We start from the raw sequence: 20127 nt of genomic DNA, 5'->3' as shown, positions 1-20127 counted from the left end.
CTATCTCCTCAGCTTGAAGAGTTTCAAAGTTATCTGCTTTACAGTGTGATTCCCCTTATCTGATTTTCCATGCAGATAAGGTAGTTTTACGTACCAAACCTGGTTTTCTTCCTAAGGTGGTATCTAATAAGAATATCAGTCTGGAGTTGGCGGAGACTAGCCACGCAGGAAGATGGCTGCACCTAACTAGATCTCTGATAACCTAAGTGTTCTAAATCCCAGTTATGTGCAACTAATTATAGTTTTTATTTCTTTTTTTTTTTTAATTAATTAGCATGATTTATTATGTCTTAATAATACCCAGATTAATCCCCTTATGATCATTGTGGGCGAGATCTGACAGAGCGGCAAACCACATGCGCTGAGATATAACTATAAACTAATCTGCCCATCGGTGAGGAGAGAGCACAGGGAGAGAAGGTGGACCCAGTTCAGCCCAGATGCCTACCACACATTAGCGAAGGAGGTTAGAAGCAGCGGGGAGTCTAAGTCCACAACCGACAATGGAGGAAGAATCGGAGTAGGCCTGAACACGTGGCCACCGGACTTACACTGGAAGAGAGTGACGATCGATCCTGCTACACCCCTCACTAATCAGCGCTCCATACTGCAGCGGTCCGACGGGTGAAATAGACCGGGAGCAACGACTGATACAGGGAGGCGGGGCCGCACCGACTACCATAGCGGCACCGACTACCATAGCGGCACCATAGCTGCGCCATCCCTAGATGAGAATGAAGCACCACAAGACAGGAGATCCGGGTGCTGTAAGTGGCAGAGTGTGGGATCGCAGTTGGCAGGTAGGAAGGTGGGAAGCGCTATCACACAGTGATATGGAGCGCATAGAATAACAGGGGGCAAGCACAATAGCAGAACTTGGGGCAGCACTACTACTGGCACTATAGAAGGAGCTCCCTGGGGGCTTGGGCCTTAAACAAATGTTGATACAGGACTCTAACGCTTACACATACGCTGGCTGCGTGTTATAACACATCTAGCATAACCTACCCCTGGCTTGACCTGCATTATATAAGAAGTGAGCTAGAAGGGGGATACAGGTATCAAGAAGGAGGGGGAGAAGTGGTATAAAGGAAACAAAAAGGCAATAAAAATAACTGTTGATAAAAATGGAAAAGCTGACAGCAAGCTAGCTTGAACCAACAAGCAAAAGAGTGTCGGTGATATTCTGCTGGGCCTCATTCCCCCAGAAGATACTCCCTACCCACATAAACGATCACAGGCTACTCCAGCTATATTAGTAGAGCAAATATAATAAGGAGACAGATAAGGGGGGAAAGAGAAAGGGAGAAGAGAAAAGCTGAAGGAGAAAGGGAAAGGAAGGCAGAGAAAACAAGCAGCCAGTAACTCAAATTGAACTGACCTAACAAATACTCCATTGGCCCAGGGCCAGAAACAGGTCTCAGTCTGGCCTATTATTACAACATAAAGAGCCTTCTCCAACAGCCATAAATCGCGAAGATAAAAGTGAACTCACCCACCCCCCCCTCCCTTTTTTTTTTTTTTTTTTTTTCTTTTTTGCGGCAGCCCCTACCTGCACAAACACAAACTCCTGCTGAAAATCCCAGCTCGCACAGAAAGACACCTCATAAAAGGGGACACCCACCGCTGGGGCTGGAGCCTTGCTTCTTCACACCAAAATATCTCACACCCTTGCCTCAGGTGTCCCGCCGGAATAGTTTTCCCTTGTGCACATCCGGGCTACCTGGCATGCCAAGCAAAAGACCTCAAAAGCAACCAAAGGGTCCACAACCATCTCTTATGGAAAGCTACTTACTACCTCCTGAGGCTGGAACGGGTGCTCCTAAAGGCCAGCAAGAAGGAAGAAGCAAATCATCTGCAGCTTTAGCCCACAACATGGACCATAAGCAAAGCAATTAAGTAACCAAAGACGATATCCGACACATCTCCTCAAAAGCTGACATCAAGGAAGCTATGGCAGACGTTAAACTCATGTTTTCTGAGCTTAAAAAAGATATAAAGGCAGTGGACCATAGAGTCAATATGGTCAAAGAAAAACAAGAAAAATGTGCTCAGAGCTGCAACACCCGGCAAGCTTCCTTCAATCACAGGAGGTAATTGTACAAAACCTCAATGAACGGATTGAAGATTTGAAGAATAGGAGCAGACGGAACAACTTAAGGTTCCGAGGTATTCCTGAGTCTGTGAGCCCAACGGATCTACATAAATATATACAAGACCTCATCAGGTACATAAAGAACTCACCAACAGCTGCAGATATTCATATAGAGAGGGACCACAGAGCGCTCCGTCCCAAGCCTCCTGCCAGGGCTCCACCCAGGGACGTGATAATTAAGATATTATCCTACAAAGACAAAGAAGATGTCCTCAAAAACGCAAGAATAAGACACCCACTAGTGTACGAGAGAGCAGAAATCCAAGTCTTCACAGATCTGTGCCCGGCTATGCTCCAGAAGAGGAGAGATCTGAGGTATATCACCACAGTACTTAAAGACCAGCGAATCTCATATTGTTGGGGGTTCCCAACGAGTATAATAGCAAGCAAAGACAATCAAACAGCAGTCTTCAGGAATGCCACAGACCTGCTGAACTTCAATCAAGTATTGGGTACAAGGATCAGACCTCCTCAGCTATTACCTACCGATAGAGAAGATCCGCCTGAGGTTGCACCACCTGCAGAAGAGGAGGTGACCGGCTGATCCAACAGCAGACTTTTAGAGGAAATACATCTGAAGGTTATTGGTTTTGAAGATCTGAAAGACCCAGAGACATTAAATGGACACAGAAGCCTGTATACCAGAAATTCGGTGACCATAGCAGATAAGTTGAAATTAATAGTTATAATTATTGTTATGCATTGTTATACTGTTTAAAATGTTAATATAGTTCAAAAGATATGGTTCTTTGTATGTAGGGCCTATGTTTTAAGCGCAACGTATGGGCTAGCTGTGCGATAAGGCCAGATAAGTTAGAACAGGTAACACACTGGCCTTCCAGATACTATTTACACTCTGTCTTCACGCCCACGGGAAAAGCCTTCATCTCTAACACTGAACTCAAGGCCCTTCCGATATTAAATAGAATATAGAGTATAAGCGCTATATAGTGAATTTGCCAAAACTGAACCAAGGGACCAAATTAGGAAAATGCTTTCACAAAGATAGAAAACCTACCCCTCTAGTCTATCTATACTCATAAAGCTCTACGCTCATACCTATAGCAAAGAGTCAACCCTGGGTCATCAGAGTGTATCTTTAACAACCACTATAGCAAGACTTCTCATCATAGACAGCCTATGAGCTTAACCTCTGGAGGAGGGTAGCCGAGATAGTTAAATATTTAATGTGCATCACCTGCAGAGAGGGACCTAGATAAACAAGAGATGACTGGCTTTGAGCGCAACATTTGCAGGGCGCATTTCCCAGAAGTAGATGCAAAGGCACTCTTTTCTCTTCTTCAATTTTTATTTGGTGTTTCTTTTTTTTTTTTTTTCCGTTGGTTAATTGTTAATTATATATTGTCATTAATATTATACAGCTTCCGTTTTTTAAGTTGCACAAACTCAAAAGAATAATCAGTTGTTCAAATGATAACACATATTGTAGCACAAGGTATACTACCCCTGATTGTATTCATTGGCATTGTTGAGTGTTGATTTATTGTTCCTTCCTTTTCAAATACGTGTTTATAGAGGTGCACAGCAACCTTCCCTTTTTCTTTATACCCTCAACAAACTACTTTCACACCATCATATCTAAACCCAACCCCTCTGTTACTATTCCAGTAGCTACACGAACACTCTTCTCTGATCCCTGAACTTTTCTCCCCATCACCTTTCCCTTCCCCTCTACCTTCCCCCCCCCTAACCCACACCAAAGAGCGAAAATGGCTCCATCACAAAGCTGCATTGGATGCCTCCAGATAGACCTAATCACTATTAACACAAAAGGCCTTAACAGCCCAGGGAAGCGGTCAATAGATACAAGGGACCTGGCCAGAATGGGAGGTGACATTATACTAGTCCAGGAGTCCCACTTCTCAAGGTCTCATGAACCAAAATGGTACAATCGCTATTATCCCACGGCCTGGAGTTGATGGAGTGGGGATTCTGTTTAGCAATAGAGTACCCTTTCAACTGTCCCAGATAGAGAGAGACCCAGATGGAAGGTTTTTGATACTGATAGGCAAATTATACAACAACCCAATCATATTGGCGAACTTGTATGCACCTAATCATTCCCAATCCGCCTTCTTTAAGAAAGTGGCTCATAAACTGTTAGAACTGAAACCGGCCATAACTTTCCTTGGAGGAGATTTTAATACTCCCCTCAACCCAGCTATTGACACCTCCAACGGCATCTCCAGCACTCCTACCAAAGTTTTCAAAAATCTATCCGATCACCTTAGAGAATTAGCGCTCCATGATGTCTGGAGAACATGCCACCCCGTCACTAAAAAATATACATTCTACTCACATCCGCATAGGAAGTATACTAGAATTGATTATATCTTCACTGATACCACGGGACTTACGGTATCCACCAATTCAGACATCAGGCCGATTACCTGGTCCAATAACGCCCCAGTGCGATGCTCAATAAAATGGCCCAATACTCCGGTTACGCCCTATATATGGAGACTGGATGACACATTGCTTGACAAACCTATCACCAAATCAGACATAGCCAAAACAATTACAGAATACTTTGACCTAAACACCACAGACTCATTGCCACAAACCACCATATGGGAAGCACATAAATGTGTCTTAAGTGGCGAATTAATAAAACATAAAGCCAAAATCACTAAACAAAACAAAGAACATTATCAGACACTTTTACACCAAGTAGCAGACAGAGAAGCAGCTCATAAACAGAAGCCAAGAGACGAAACATTGTAGACAGAGCGCGCACAGGCCAGGTCTGACCTTTTACATTTTCTACAGGACGAACAACAAAGACTGGCCCTAATATTAAGGCAACAATTCTTTGAGCAAGAAAATAAGGCGGGGAAACTGCTAGCTAGAGCGATAACCAGGAAAAAACTTAAAGCGTATCTACACACACTGGTCGATACCCGGGGAAAAACCAGGGCTGACGGAGCGTCAATAGCTAATATATTTAAGGAATATTACAACACGCTTTATAATCTTAAGACACCAGAGCAAGCACAGGCGAACGATAGCTCCCTCTGCCCCGACCCCGGCTTAGATCTCACGGCGCAACAATACCTGGAAGGACTTGAAATACCTAAGCTCCTAAGGGAAGACTCTGACTCCCTAGAAGCCCCCTTCACGAGAGAGGAGGTCTTATGTGCAATCAAAGAATTGCCATTTGGCAAGAGTCCGGGTCTGGATGGGTTCGGACTCAAATATTACAAAACATATGCAAATATATTAACACCACACATTTTAACTATTCTTAATCAGCTCCCGGAATCCCAAGCTCTGCCAAGCACAATGCTCGAGGCTCACATAGTGGTAATTCCGAAAGCAGGTAAACCTGCTGACAGGCCAGAGAGGTATCGTCCCATATCCCTCCTAAACTCTGAAGTCAAAATAATAGCTAAAATCCTCGCCAACCGATTGACTAAATTCTTGCCACAATTGATATCGACGGATCAGGTGGGCTTCATCCCTGCTAGGGAAGCCCGAGACAACACTTTAAAAGTCATACAACTCATTAACTACGCCCAACAGAACGCCATCCCCTTATCCTTGGTTTCAACTGATGCAGAAAAGGCGTTTGACCGGATGAGTTGGTCATTCATGAAACACACACTGCTTAAATTTGGATTCGGCCCTAAATGTATTAATATATTCTCATTATACTCCGCGCCTAATGCAAAGGTTCGAGTGAAACAAACCCTCTCGGATATCTTTTTTTTTATCAATAATGGGACAAGGCAGGACTGCCCACTGTCTCCGTTGATATTTGCCCTCACGGTAGAAACGCTAGCTTTGTAGCATTCGCTCTAATCCAGAAATTAAAGGTATCAAGGTGGAAGAGTCGGAATATAAGATAGTGATGTACGCTGATGATATTCTTTTGACAATATCTGACGCGGCTCCCTCACTCCAGACGGCCCTGGTGGAGTTCGCTAGATATGGAGCGGTTTCGAACTTCCTACTAAACCCCACAAAGTCCGAGATATTAAATATAACAGAGCCCAATATCGTCTTTGATAAATTAAGACAAGGCTGTCCGATCAAAATAGCGACATCCTCTGTCAAATATCTAGGCATCTCCCTAACGTCTCAGATAAGAGAAAAGGTAGATATTAATTACAGGGCAATAAGAGATGAGGTGGTGAGAGACCTCTCTAACTGGAAGAACAAAAGCATTTCATGGCTCGGACGCATTAGCATGGTCAAAATTAATATTCTTCCTAGAATCCTTTATGATTTTCAGACCATTCCAATCACGACGCCAACACACTTGCTACACCAAATACAGATGGCCATTGAGTCATATATTTGGAATGGGATAAGACCCTAAGTAAGACACTATACTTACCCATAGAAAGGGGTGGAGCGGGAGTGCCTCATTTAGACACATACAGAAAGGCCATAAACCTTCAGAGACTGATGGAATGGTGCCATAACTCAAAGAATAAATCTTGGTCACAATTATATTGTGGGATAGTACATAGGGGGGATGTGGGTGCTCTAGCTTGGGTGACGCCATCACGCCGACCAGCGGAGATAGAGCACTACCCACTTCTACAAGAGGTTTTCTCAGTGTGGGACAGAATAATTTGAACAGAGTCCTTCATTTCCACAAGCGGCTCAACTTTGGCCCCCGTGAGGGAAAATCCAGACATCGAACTGAGACCTAGTGCACAAGACCGCATGCGCACTTACCCACTAATAGAAAACATCATAACACACACCCTACACAATGGAAAATTAAAGCCCCAGACCGAGCTGTCGGAATGGGATAGTCAGACGTTTGCCTCGTGGTTTAGGGTGGCACAGCTGGCACATTTTCACGCCACGCATAAAGACAAGGCATATTTTAGTAGACAGAAAACTGCATTCAAGACGCTTTGCACAGCCCTACAACTTCCTAGACACCTAATCTCACAACTCTATAAAATGCTTCTCACAAAAGGTGACTCGGGTCTACCATCCTATGTACATGCCTGGCACAAAGAATTGGGAATGGTAATTGAGACCGACGATTGGTATGCAATTTTCAAGACAAACAAGAAAAACTCGGTGTCAGACAGAATCCAGGAGATGCACTACAAATTCCTAAGTCACTGGTATTTGACACCGCAGAGGCTTAAAAAAATATATCCAAACACAAACGGGGAGTGCTGGAGGGGTTGCGGAGAGGAGGGTACGCTACTTCATGTGTGGTGGACGTGCCCCAACATCAGACCATTTTGGGAAGAAGTGATGGGAAATATGAGCGAAAGTCCTATGCGTTAATTTTACACCTCACCCATGGCATCTGTTATACCATGATCTCCCCAAGACACGAGGAGGGGAGGATCGGCGACTCATGCTTTTGATGCTCAGTGCTGCTAAGGCGCTGATCCCTAAATACTGAAAACAGCATCAGACTCCAACCTTGATGGAATGGAGGACTAAAGTCGCTGACCTTTTCCGGCTAGAACGATACCATTATTGTAGGATAGGAAAAATAGCGACTCATGAAATCATGCAACTGAGGTGAGAGGGAAAGAATATATAAATGTACTATTGTAAGCGGTAGATCACTAATAGTCCACCGCTCAAAATTAGAAATTCTATTTGGAGGCTCAGCAATAAGCAGCGCCCCCTCCTTGCCACTTTCTAGCTGATATTCTTCCCCTTTTCCTCTCAACACCCAATGCTAATATTGTAATGTTCAAAAAGTTTTAAAAATCTGTAAAACAAGCTCAGATAAGTGGGACGTAGCTTCTCACCTCAGTGTCAAAATTGTAGGACTTTTTTGTGTATTTGTTCAGAACTTTATCCGGGCATGTCGGCAATGTCATCATTGTACCAGAAACTGTATGTAATGTTGATTGTTTCCGAATAAGTGCTTGATTATGTTGTAAGTCTTTCAAACAATAAAGCTTGTTTATAAAAAAAAAAAAAGAAAGATCAATCAGGAGATTGTTGTTCCTTCACTATGTCCTAATCCTTCTTCAAAGAAGGAATGTCTATTACACAATCTTGATGTGGTTCGTGCTTTAAAGTTTTATTTACAAGCTACAAAGGATTTTCGTCAAACATCTGCTTTGTTTGTTGTCTACTCTGGACAGAGGAGAGGCCAAAAGGCTTCGGCAACTTCTCTTTCTTTTTGGCTAAGAAGTATATTCTGCTTGGCTTATGAGACTGCTGGCCATCAGCCTCCTGAAAGAATTACAGCTCATTCTACTAGAGCAGTAGCTTCCACATGGGCTTTTAAACACGAGGCCTCTGTTGAACATATTTGTAAGGCGGCGACTTGGTCTTCGCTTCATACCTTTTCTAAATTCTACAAATTCGATACTTTTGCTTCCTCTGAGGCTATTTTTGGGAGAAAGGTCTTACAGGCAGTGGTGCCCTCCGCTTAAGCGCCTGCCTTGTCCCTCCCTTCATCCGTGTCCTATAGCTTTGGTATTGGTATCCCACAAGTAATGGATGAATCCGTGGACTGGATACACCTTACAAGAGAAAACAAAATTTATGCTTACCTGATAAATTTATTTCTCTTGTGGTGTATCCAGTCCACGGCCCGCCCTGTCATTTTAAGGCAGGTGTTATTTATTTTTAAACTACAGTCACCACTGCACCCTATATTTTCTCCTTTCTCTTCCTTGTCTTCGGTTGAATGACTGGGGGTGGCAGTTAGGGGAGGAGCTATATGGACATCTCTGCTGTGTGTGATCCTCTTGCAGCTTCCTGTTGGGAAGGAGAATATCCCACAAGTAATGGATGAATCCGTGGACTGGATACACACCACAAGAGAAATAAATTTATCAGGTAAGCATAAATTTTGTTTTTTTGCCTAAGGATATAAAACCTAAAGGTTAATCTAAAGCTTCTAACAGTTTTCGTTCCTTTCGACATAATAAGGAACAGAAATCGAATCCTTCCCCAAAGGAATCTGTTTCCATTTTGAAACCTTCCTCAAATTGGAATAAATCAAAGATATTTGGATCAGTTCAGTCCAAAATCATTGGATTCAGAGTATTGTCTCTCAGTGGTACAGAATAGGATTCAAAGTAAGACCACCTGTGAGAAGATTTTTTCTCTCACGCATTCCAGCGAACCCAGTAAAGGCTCAGGCTTTCCTGAAGTGTGTTTCAGACCTGCAGTTATCAGGGGTAATCATGCTAGTTCCGTTTCAGGATCAGGGCCTGGCTTTTTATTCAAATCTATTCATTGTCACAAAGAAAGAAAATTCATTCAGACCAGTTTTGGATCTAAAGATTTTGAATCGATATGTAAGAGTACCAACTTTCAAGATGGTTACTATAAGGACTATTCTTCCTTTTGTTCAGCAAGGGCATTATATGTCCACAATAGACTTACAGGATGCATATTTTCATATTCCGATTCATCCGGATCACTATCAGTTCCTGAGAATCTCTTTTCTCGACAAGCATTATCAATGTATTGCTATTCCTTTTGGCCTAGCAACAGCTCCAAGAATCTTTTCAAAGGTTCTCGGTGCCCTAATCTCTGTAATCGGAGAGCGGGGTATTGCGATGTTTCCTTATTTGGATGATATTTTGGTACTTGCTCAGTCTTAACGTTCTGCAGAATTTCACGTAAATCAACTAGTGTTGTTTCTTCAAAAACATGGTTGGAGGATCAATTTACCAAAAAGTTATTTGATTCCTCAGACAAAGGTAACCTTTTTAGGTTTCCAGATAGATTCAGTGTCCATGACTTTGTCTCTAACAGACAAGTGACGTTTGAAATTGGTTGCAGCCTGTCGGAACCTTCAGTCTCAGTCATTCCCTTCAGTAGCTATGTGCATGGAAGTTTTAGGTCTCATGACTGCAGCATCGGATGCGATCCCCTTTGCTCGTTTTCATATGAGACCTCTCCAGCTTTGTATGCTGAAGCAATGGTGCAGGGATTATACAAGGATATCACAATTAATATCCTTAAATCCCAATGTTCGACTTTCTCTGATTTGGTGGTTAGATCAACCATCATATAATTTTAGGGGCCTCTTTCGTTCGTCCAACCTGGACTGTGATCACAACAGATGCGAGTCTTTCAGGTTGGGGAGCTGTTTGGGAATCTGACGGCACAATGGGTTTGGATTACCAATCAATTTTTTGAAACTCCGTGCAATTCTTAGGGCTCTTCAGTTTTGGCCTCTGTTAAAGAGAGAACTATTAATTTGTTTTTAGACAGACAATATCACAACTGTGGCATATGTCAATCATCAGGATGGGACTCACAGTCCTCAAGCTATGAAAGAAGTATCTTGGATACTTGTTTGGCCAGAATTCAGCTCCTGTCTAATTTCTGCAGTTCATATCCCAGGTATTGACATTTGGGAAGCGGATTATCTCAGTCGTCAGACTTTACATCCGGGAGAATGGTCTCTTCACCCAGATGTGTTTTCTCAAATTGTTCAGATGTGGGGGCTTCCAGAAATGGATCTGATGGCTTCTCATCTAAACAAGAAACTTCCCAGGTACTTGTCCAGTTCCAGGGATCCTCAGGCGTAAGCAGTGGATGCGTTAACACTTCCTTGGTGTTATCAATCTGCTTATGTTTTCCCGCCTCTAGTTCTTCTTCCAAGAGTGATCTCGAAAATCATCATGGAGCAATAGTTTATGCTGCTGGTGGCTCCATCATGGCACACAGGTTTTGGTATGCAGATCTTGTTCGGATGTCCAGTTGCCAACCTTGGCCACTTCCATTAAGATACAACAAAGGGGTTTTCTGGTTAAGCACACCACAAAAGGAATGTTTAATCTTAACACACACACATTGTGGGAGTGCTACCAAAGTGACCAAAACAATTACAAACAACAAAAAGTATTGGTGCACATCCAAGTCCTCTCTTTCATGGCATATTTGTATATTCTTCTGTCTTCCAAATATACTTACATAGCTTCTAATAAGATTGGGATAAACATCTCGCAATAATATTGGCTTATATTTGAGCTGCAAAAACAAATATGCTTCTATCTGCTAAATAATCTTACATAGTTCAAATAAAATTGGGATTAACATCTCGCAATAATATTGACTTATATTTATGCTGCAAAAAAATTTTTGCCTGTAAAAAATGCCTTTAAATGAAATGGGATCTTTGTCACACAATATGATCATATTCTGCTAAGCCAGTCACCACTTACAAGGTGTCCCATAGTAGACTGGTCCTAACACTAACCAGTTTCCACACTGCAGCAAGTCATGTCTACATAGTGTGAAGCTTTCTAGCTTATTAAGTATATCACAATTACATTATCTGGAACACACCTGGGCTGGGTGGCGTGCATTAACCAAAGGGGAAAGATTTGGTCAGCTCCCTATTTAAAAGATACAACAAAGGTTTTTTTTGGTTAAGCACACCACAAAAGGACTGTCTAATCTTAACACACATATTGTGGGAGTGCTACCAAAGTGACCAAAACAATTACATAACAACAAAAAGTATTGGTGCACATCCAACCTGTCAAGGTATATGTGAGGTTAATAAATATATATATTTTAATCATATATTTTAAGGTTCATTCAGAAAAACTGACTCAGCCATGTTCAGTTCTCCCCCCCACTTAGTATGCAAAGTTCTTCTAAACACACAAGTGAAGACAGTAAAACATTTGCTTTTTAATTGGAAGTGCAAAAAATCAGAGCACTCTTTTACCCTATGCAGTGAATGAAAACAAAGTGTCTGGAATATCCTTTTGAGGCCTGATGAGATGGAGATTGGAATACTGGAATCTCAAAGGTACATACCCATGTATGGGCTTCCTGCCTGCTAGAGGATTTCTGCCTGGGAAAGGGGTCTGAGAACACAGGCATATTAAGGAAATTATGGCTTTTGACAGCTGCCTGTTAAGTGACCCCTGTGAACTAAAGACACATGTTAAGATGTAGCTTTGAAATACAGCAAATAAACATTTCTTTCATGTAATTAGTAAGAGTCCATGAGCTAGTGACGTATGGGATATACATTCCTACCAGGAGGGGCAAAGTTTCCCAAACCTCAAAATGCCTATAAATACACCCCTCACCACACCCACAAATCAGTTTTACAAACTTTGCCTCCTGTGGAGGCGGTGAAGTAAGTTTGTGCTAGATTCTACGTTGATATGCGCTCCGCAGCAGGTTGGAGCCCTGTTTTCCTCTCAGCGTGCAGTGAATGTCAGAGGGATGTGAAGAGAGTATTGCCTATTTGAATTCAATGATCTCCTTCTATGGGGTCTATTTCATAGGTTCTCTGTTATCGGTCGTAGAGATTAATCTCTTACCTCCCTTTTCAGATCGGCGATATACTCTTATATATACCATTACCTCTACTGATTCTCGTTTCAGTACTGGTTTGGCTTTCTACTACATGTAGATGAGTGTCCTGGGGTAAGTAAGTCTTATTTTTGTGACACTCTAAGCTATAGCTGGGCACTTTTATATAAAGTTCTAAATATTTGTGTTTAAACATTTATTTGCCTTGATTCAGGATGTTCAATATTCAGACAGTCAGTTTCATTATTTGGGATAATGCATTTGAATAATCAATGTTTTTCTTACCTTAAAATTTTACTTTTTTTCCCTGTGGGCTGTTAGGCTCGCGGGGGCTGAAAATGCTTCATTTTATTGCGTCATTCTTGGCGCTGACTTTTTTGGCGCAAAAAAATTCTTTGTTATTTCCGGCGTCATACTTGTCACCGGAAGTTACGTAATTTTTGACGTTTTTTTGCGCCAAAAGTGTCGGCGTTACCGGATGTGGCGTAATTTTTGGCGCCAAAAGCATTTAGGCGCCAAATAATGTGGGCGTCTTTTTTGGCGCTAAAAAATATGGGCGTCATTATTGTCTCCACATTATTTAAGTCTCATTGTTTATTGCTTCTGGTTGCTAGAAGCTTGTTCACTGGCATTTTTTCCCATTCCTGAAACTGTCATTTAAGGAATTTGATCAATTTTGCTTTATATGTTGTTTTTTCTATTACATATTGTAAGATGTCCCAGATTGACCCTGAATCAGAAGATACTTCTGGAAAATCGCTGCCTGATGCTGGATCTACCAAAGTTAAGTGTATTTGCTGTAATCTTATGGTATCTGTTCCTCCAGCTGTTGTTTGTAATGAATGCCATGACAAACTTGTTAATGCAGATAATATTTCCTTTAGTAATGTTACATTACCTGTTGTTGTTCCATCAACATCTAATACTCAGAGTGTTCCTGTTAACATAAGAGATTTTGTTTCTAAATCCATTAAGAAGGCTTTGTCTGTTATTCCTCCTTCTAGTAAACGTAAAAGGTCTTTTAAAACTTCTCATTTTTCAGATGAATATTTAAATGAACATCATCATTCTGATTCTGATAATGATTCCTCTGGTTCAGAGGTTTCTGTTTCAGAGGTTGATGCTGATAAATCTTCATATTTGTTCAAAATGGAATTTATTTGTTCTTTACTTAAAGAAGTCTTAATTGCATTATAAATAGAGGATTCTGGTCCTCTTGATACTAAATCTAAATGTTTAAATAAGGTTTTTAAATCTCCTGTAGTTATTCCAGAAGTTTTTCCTGTCCCTGATGCTATTTCTAAAGTAATCTCCAGGGAATGGAATAATTTGGGTAATTCATTTACTCCTTCTAAACGTTTTAAGCAATTATATCCTGTGCCATCTGACAGATTAGAGTTTTGGGACAAAATCCCTAAGGTTGATGGGGCTATCTCTACTCTTGCTAAACGTACTACTATTCCTACGGCAGATAGTACTTCCTTTAAGGATCCTTTAGATAGGAAAATTGAATCCTTTCTGAGAAAAGCTTACTTATGTTCAGGTAATCTTCTTAGACCTGCTATATCTTTAGCGGATGTTGCTGCAGCTTCAACTTTTTGGTTAGAAGCTTTAGCGCAACAAGTAACAGATCATAATTCTCATAGCATTGTTAATCTTCTTCAACATGCTAATAATTTTATTTGTGATGCCATCTTTGATATCATTAGGGTTGATGTCAGGTATATGTCTCAAGCTATTTTTTCTAGAAGAGCTTTATGGCTTAAAACTTGGAATGCTGATATGTCTTCTAAGTCTACTCTGCTTTCCCTTTCTTTCCAGGGTAATAAATTGTTGGGTTCACAGTTGGATTCTATTATTTCAACTTTTACTGGAGGGAAAGGAACTTTCTTTCATGTAATTAGCAAGAGTCCATGAGCTAGTGACATATGGGATATACATTCCTACCAGGAGGGGCAAAGTTTCCCAAACCTCAAAATGCCTATTAATACACCCCTCACCACACCCACAATTCAGTTTTACAAACTTTGCCTCCTATGGAGGTGGTGAAGTAAGTTTGTGCTAGATTCTACGTTGATATGCGCTCCGCAGCAAGTTGGAGCCCGGTTTTCCTCTCAGCGTGCAGTGAATGTCAGAGGGATGTGAGGAGAGTATTGCCTATTTGAATGCAGTGATCTCCTTCTACGGGGTCTATTTCATAGGTTCTCTGTTATCGGTCGTAGAGATTCATCTCTTACCTCCCTTTTCAGATCGACGATATACTCTTATTTATATACCATTACCTCTGCTGATTTTCGTTTCAGTACTGGTTTGGCTTTCTACAAACATGTAGATGAGTGTCCTGGGGTAAGTAAATCTTATTTTCTGTGACACTCTAAGCTATGGTTGGGCACTTTATTTATAAAGTTCTAAATATATGTATTCAAATATTTATTTGCCTTGACTCAGAATGTTCAACATTCCTTATTTTCAGACAGTCAGTTTCATATTTGGGATAATGCATTTGAATCAATCATTTTTTCTTACCTTAAAAAATTTGACTTTTTTTTCCCTGTGGGCTGTTAGGCTCGCGGGGGCTGAAAATGTTTCATTTTATTGCGTCATTCTTGGCGCGGACTTTTTTGGCGCAAAAAATCTTTTCTGTTTCCGGCGTCATACGTGTCGCCGGAAGTTGCGTCATTTTTTGACGTCCTTTTGCGCCAAAAATGTCGGCGTTCTGGATGTGGCATTTAGGCGCCAAACAATGTGGGCGTATTATTTGGTGCCAAAAAATATGGGCGTCGCTTTTGTCTCCACATTATTTCAGTCTCATTTTTTCTTTGCTTCTGGTTACTAGAAGCTTGTTTATTGGCATTTTTTCCCATTCCTGAAAACTGTCATTTAAGGAATTTGATCAATTTTGCTTTATATGTTGTTTTTTCTCTTACATATTGCAAGATGTCTCACGTTGCATCTGAGTCAGAAGATACTTCAGGAAAATCGCTGTCTAGTGCTGGAACTACCAAAGCTAAGTGTATCTGCTGTAAACTTTTGGTAGCTATTCCTCCGGCTGTTGTTTGTATTAATTGTCATGACAAACTTGTTAAAGCAGATAATATTTCCTTTAGTAATGTACCATTGCCTGTTGCAGTTCCCTCAACATCTAAGGTGCAGAATGTTCCTGATAACATAACAGATTTTGTTTTTGAATCCATCAAGAAGGCTATGTCTGTTATTTCTCCTTCTAGTAAACATAAAAAATCTTTTAAAACTTCTCTCTCTACAGATGAATTTTTAAATGAACATCATCATTCTGATTCTGATGACTCTTCTGGTTCAGAGGATTCTGTCTCAGAGATTGATGCTGATAAATCTTCATATTTATTTAAAATGGAATTTATTCGTTCTTTACTTAAAGAAGTACTAATTGCTTTAGAAATAGAGGATTCTGGTCTTGATACTAATTCTAAACGTTTAGATAAGGTATTTAAATCTCCTGTGGTTATTCCAGAAGTTTTTCCTGTTCCTAATGCTATTTCTGAAGTAATTTCCAGAGAATGGGATAAATTGGGTAATTCATTTACTCCTTCTAAACGTTTTAAGCAATTATATCCTGTGCCGTCTGACAGATTAGAATTTTGGGACAAAATCCCTAAAGTCGATGGGGCTATTTCTACCCTTGCTAAACGTACTACTATTCCTACGTCAGATGGTACTTCGTTTAAAGATCCTTTAGATAGGAAAATTGAATCCTTTCTAAGAAAAGCTTATCTGTGTTCAGGTAATCTTCTTAGACCTGCTATATCTTTGGCTGATGTTGCTGCAGCTTCAACTTTTTGGTTGGAGACTTTAGCACAACAAGTAACAGATCATGATTCTCATAATATTATTATTCTTCTTCAGCATGCTAATAATTTTATCTGTGATGCCATTTTTGATATTATCAGAGTTGATGTCAGGTTTATGTCTCTAGCTATTTTAGCTAGAAGAGCTTTATGGCTTGAAACTTGGAATGCTGATATGGCTTCTAAATCAACTCTACTTTCCATTTCTTTCCAGGGTAACAAATTATTTGGTTCTCAGTTGGATTCCATTATCTCAACTGTTACTGGTGGGAAATGAACTTTTTTACCACAGTATAAAAAATCTAAGGGTAAAAACAGGGCTAATAATCGTTTTCGTTCCTTTTGTTTCAACAAAGAACAAAAGCCTGATCCTTCATCCTCAGGAGCAGTTTCAGTTTGGAAACCATCTCCAGTCTGGAATAAATCCAAGCCTTCTAGAAAGGCAAAGCCTGCTTCTAAGTCCACATGAAGGTGCGGCCCTCATTCCAGCTCAGCTGGTAGGGGGCAGGTTACGTTTTTTCAAAGAAATTTGGATCAATTCTGTTCGCAATCTTTGGATTCAGAACATTGTTTCAGAAGGGTACAGAATTGGTTTCAAGATGAGATCTCCTGCAAAGAGATTTTTTCTTTCCCGTGTCCCAGTAAATCCAGTGAAAGCTCAAGCATTTCTGAATTGTGTTTCAGATCTAGAGTTGGCTGGAGTAATTATGCCAGGTCCAGTTCTGGAACAGGGGATGGGGTTTTATTCAAATCTCTTCATTGTACCAAAGAAGGAGAATTCCTTCAGACCAGTTCTGGATCTAAAAATATTGAATCGTTATGTAAGGATACCAACGTTCAAAATGGTAACTGTAAGGACTATCTTGCCTTTTGTTCAGCAAGGGCATATTCCGATTCATCCAGATTATTATCAGTTCCTGAGATTCTCTTTTCTGGACAAGCATTACCAGTTTGTGGCTCTGCTGTTTGGCCTAGCTACAGCTCCAAGAATTTTTACAAAGGTTCTCGGTGCCCTTCTGTCTGTAATCAGAGAACAGGGTATTGTGGTATTTCCTTATTTGGACGATATCTTGGTACTTGCTCAGTCTTTACATTTAGCAGAATCTCATACGAATCGACTTGTGTTGTTTCTTCAAGATCATGGTTGGAGGATCAATTCACCAAAAAGTTCATTGATTCCTCAGACAAGGGTAACCTTTCTGGGTTTCCAGATAGATTCAGTGTCCATGACTCTGTCTTTAACAGACAAGAGACGTCTAAAATTGATTTCAGCTTGTCGAAACCTTCAGTCACAATCATTCCCTTCGGTAGCCTTATGCATGGAAATTCTAGGTCTTATGACTGCTGCATCGGACGCGATCCCCTTTGCTCGTTTTCACATGCAACCTCTTCAGCTCTGTATGCTGAATCAATGGTGCAAGGATTACACAAAGATATCTCAATTAATATCTTTAAAACCGATTGTACGACACTCTCTAACGTGCTGGACTGATCACCATCGTTTAATTCAGGGGGCTTCTTTTGTGCTTCCGACCTGGACTGTAATTTCAACAGATGCAAGTCTCACAGGTTGGGGAGCTGTGTGGGGATCTCTGACGGCACAAGGAGTTTGGGAATCTCAGGAGGTGAGATTACGATCAATATTTTGGAACTCCGTGCAATTTTCAGAGCTCTTCAGTCTTGGCCTCTTCTGAAGAGAGAATCGTTCATTTGTTTTCAGACAGACAATGTCACTACTGTGGCATACATCAATCATCAAGGAGGGACTCACAGTCCTCTGGCTATGAAAGAAGTATCTCGAATTCTGGTTTGGGCGGAATCCAGCTTCTGTCTAATCTCTGCGGTTCATATCCCAGGTATAGACAATTGGGAAGCAGATTATCTCAGTCGCCAAACGTTGCATCCGGGCGAATGGTCTCTTCACCCAGAGGTATTTCTTCAGATTGTTCAAATGTTGGAGCTTCCAGAAATAGATCTGATGGCGTCTCATCTAAACAAGAAACTTCCCTGGTATCTGTCCAGATCCCGGGATCCTCAGGTGGAAGCAGTGGATGCATTATCACTTCCTTGGAAGTATCATCCTGCTTATATCTTTCCACCTCTAGTTCTTCTTCCAAGAGTAATCTCCAAGATTCTGAAGGAATGCTCGTTTGTTCTGCTGGTACCTCCGGCATGGCCTCACAGGTTTTGGTATGCAGATCTTGTCCGGATGGCCTCTTGCCATCCGTGGACTCTTCCGCTACGACCAGACCTTCTGTCGCAAGGTCCTTTTCTCCAACATAGGTGTGTCCGGTCCACGGCGTCATCCTTACTTGTGGGATATTCTCCTCCCCAACAGGAAATGGCAAAGAGCCCAGCAAAGCTGGTCACATGATCCCTCCTAGGCTCCGCCTACCCCAGTCATTCTCTTTGCCGTTGTACAGGCAACATCTCCACGGAGATGGCTTAGAGTTTTTTAGTGTTTAACTGTAGTTTTTCATTATTCAATCAAGAGTTTGTTATTTTCAAATAGTGCTGGTACGTACTATTTACTCAGAAACAGAAAAGAGATGAAGAATTCTGTTTGTATGAGGAAAATGATTTTAGCAACCGTAACTAAAATCCATGGCTGTTCCACACAGGACTGTTGAGAGCATTAACTTCAGTTGGGGGAACAGTTTGCAGTCCTTGCTGCTTGAGGTATGACACATTCTAACAAGACGATGTAATGCTGGAAGCTGTCATTTTCCCTATGGGATCCGGTAAGCCATGTTTATTACGATTGTAAATAAGGGCTTCACAAGGGCTTATTTAGACTGTAGACATTTTTTGGGCTAAATCGATTGATATTAACACTTATTTAGCCTTGAGGAATCATTTATTCTGGGTATTTTGATATAATAATATCGGCAGGCACTGTTTTAGACACCTTATTCTTTAGGGGCTTTCCCAAAGCATAGGCAGAGTCTCATTTTCGCGCCGGTGTTGCGCACTTGTTTTTGAGAGGCATGGCATGCAGTCGCATGTGAGAGGAGCTCTGATACTTATAAAAGACTTCTGAAGGCATCATTTGGTATCGTATTCCCCTTGGGTTTGGTTGGGTCTCAGCAAAGCAGATACCAGGGACTGTAAAGGGGTTAAAGCTTAAAACGGCTCCGGTTCCGTTATTTTAAGGGTTAAAGCTTCCAAAATTGGTGTGCAATATTTTCAAGGCTTTAAGACACTGTGGTGAAAGTTTGGTGAATTTTGAACAATTCCTTCATGTTTTTTCGCAATTGCAGTAATAAAGTGTGCTCAGTTTAAAATTTAAAGTGACAGTAACGGTTTTATTTCAAAACGTTTTTTGTACTTTCTTATCAAGTTTATGCCTGTTTAACATGTCTGAACTACCAGATAGACTGTGTTCTGAATGTGGGGAAGCCAGAATTCCTATTCATTTAAATAAATGTGATTTATGTGATAATGACAATGATGCCCAAGATGATTCCTCAAGTGAGGGGAGTAAGCATGGTACTGCATCATTCCCTCCTTCGTCTACACGAGTCTTGCCCACTCAGGAGGCCCCTAGTACATCTAGCGCGCCAATACTCCTTACTATGCAACAATTAACGGCTGTAATGGATAATTCTGTCAAAAACATTTTAGCCAAAATGAACCCTTGTCAGCGTAAGCGTGGATGCTCTGTTTTAGTTACTGAAGAGCATGACGACGCTGATATTAATATCTCTGAAGGGCCCCTAACCCAATCTGAGGGGGCCAGGGAGGTTTTGTCTGAGGGAGAAATTACTGATTTAGGGAACATTTCTCAGCAGGCTGAATCTGATGTGATTACTTTTAAATTTAAATTGGAACATCTCCGCATTTTGCTTAAGGAGGTATTATCCACTCTGGATGATTGTGAAAATTTGG

Source organism: Bombina bombina, chromosome 3 (genome assembly GCF_027579735.1).
Source record: "Bombina bombina isolate aBomBom1 chromosome 3, aBomBom1.pri, whole genome shotgun sequence".
In the NCBI taxonomy this organism is placed as follows: domain Eukaryota; kingdom Metazoa; phylum Chordata; class Amphibia; order Anura; family Bombinatoridae; genus Bombina; species Bombina bombina.
The sequence above is the reverse complement of the archived record's forward strand: the minus strand, read 5'-3'. Positions refer to the sequence as shown.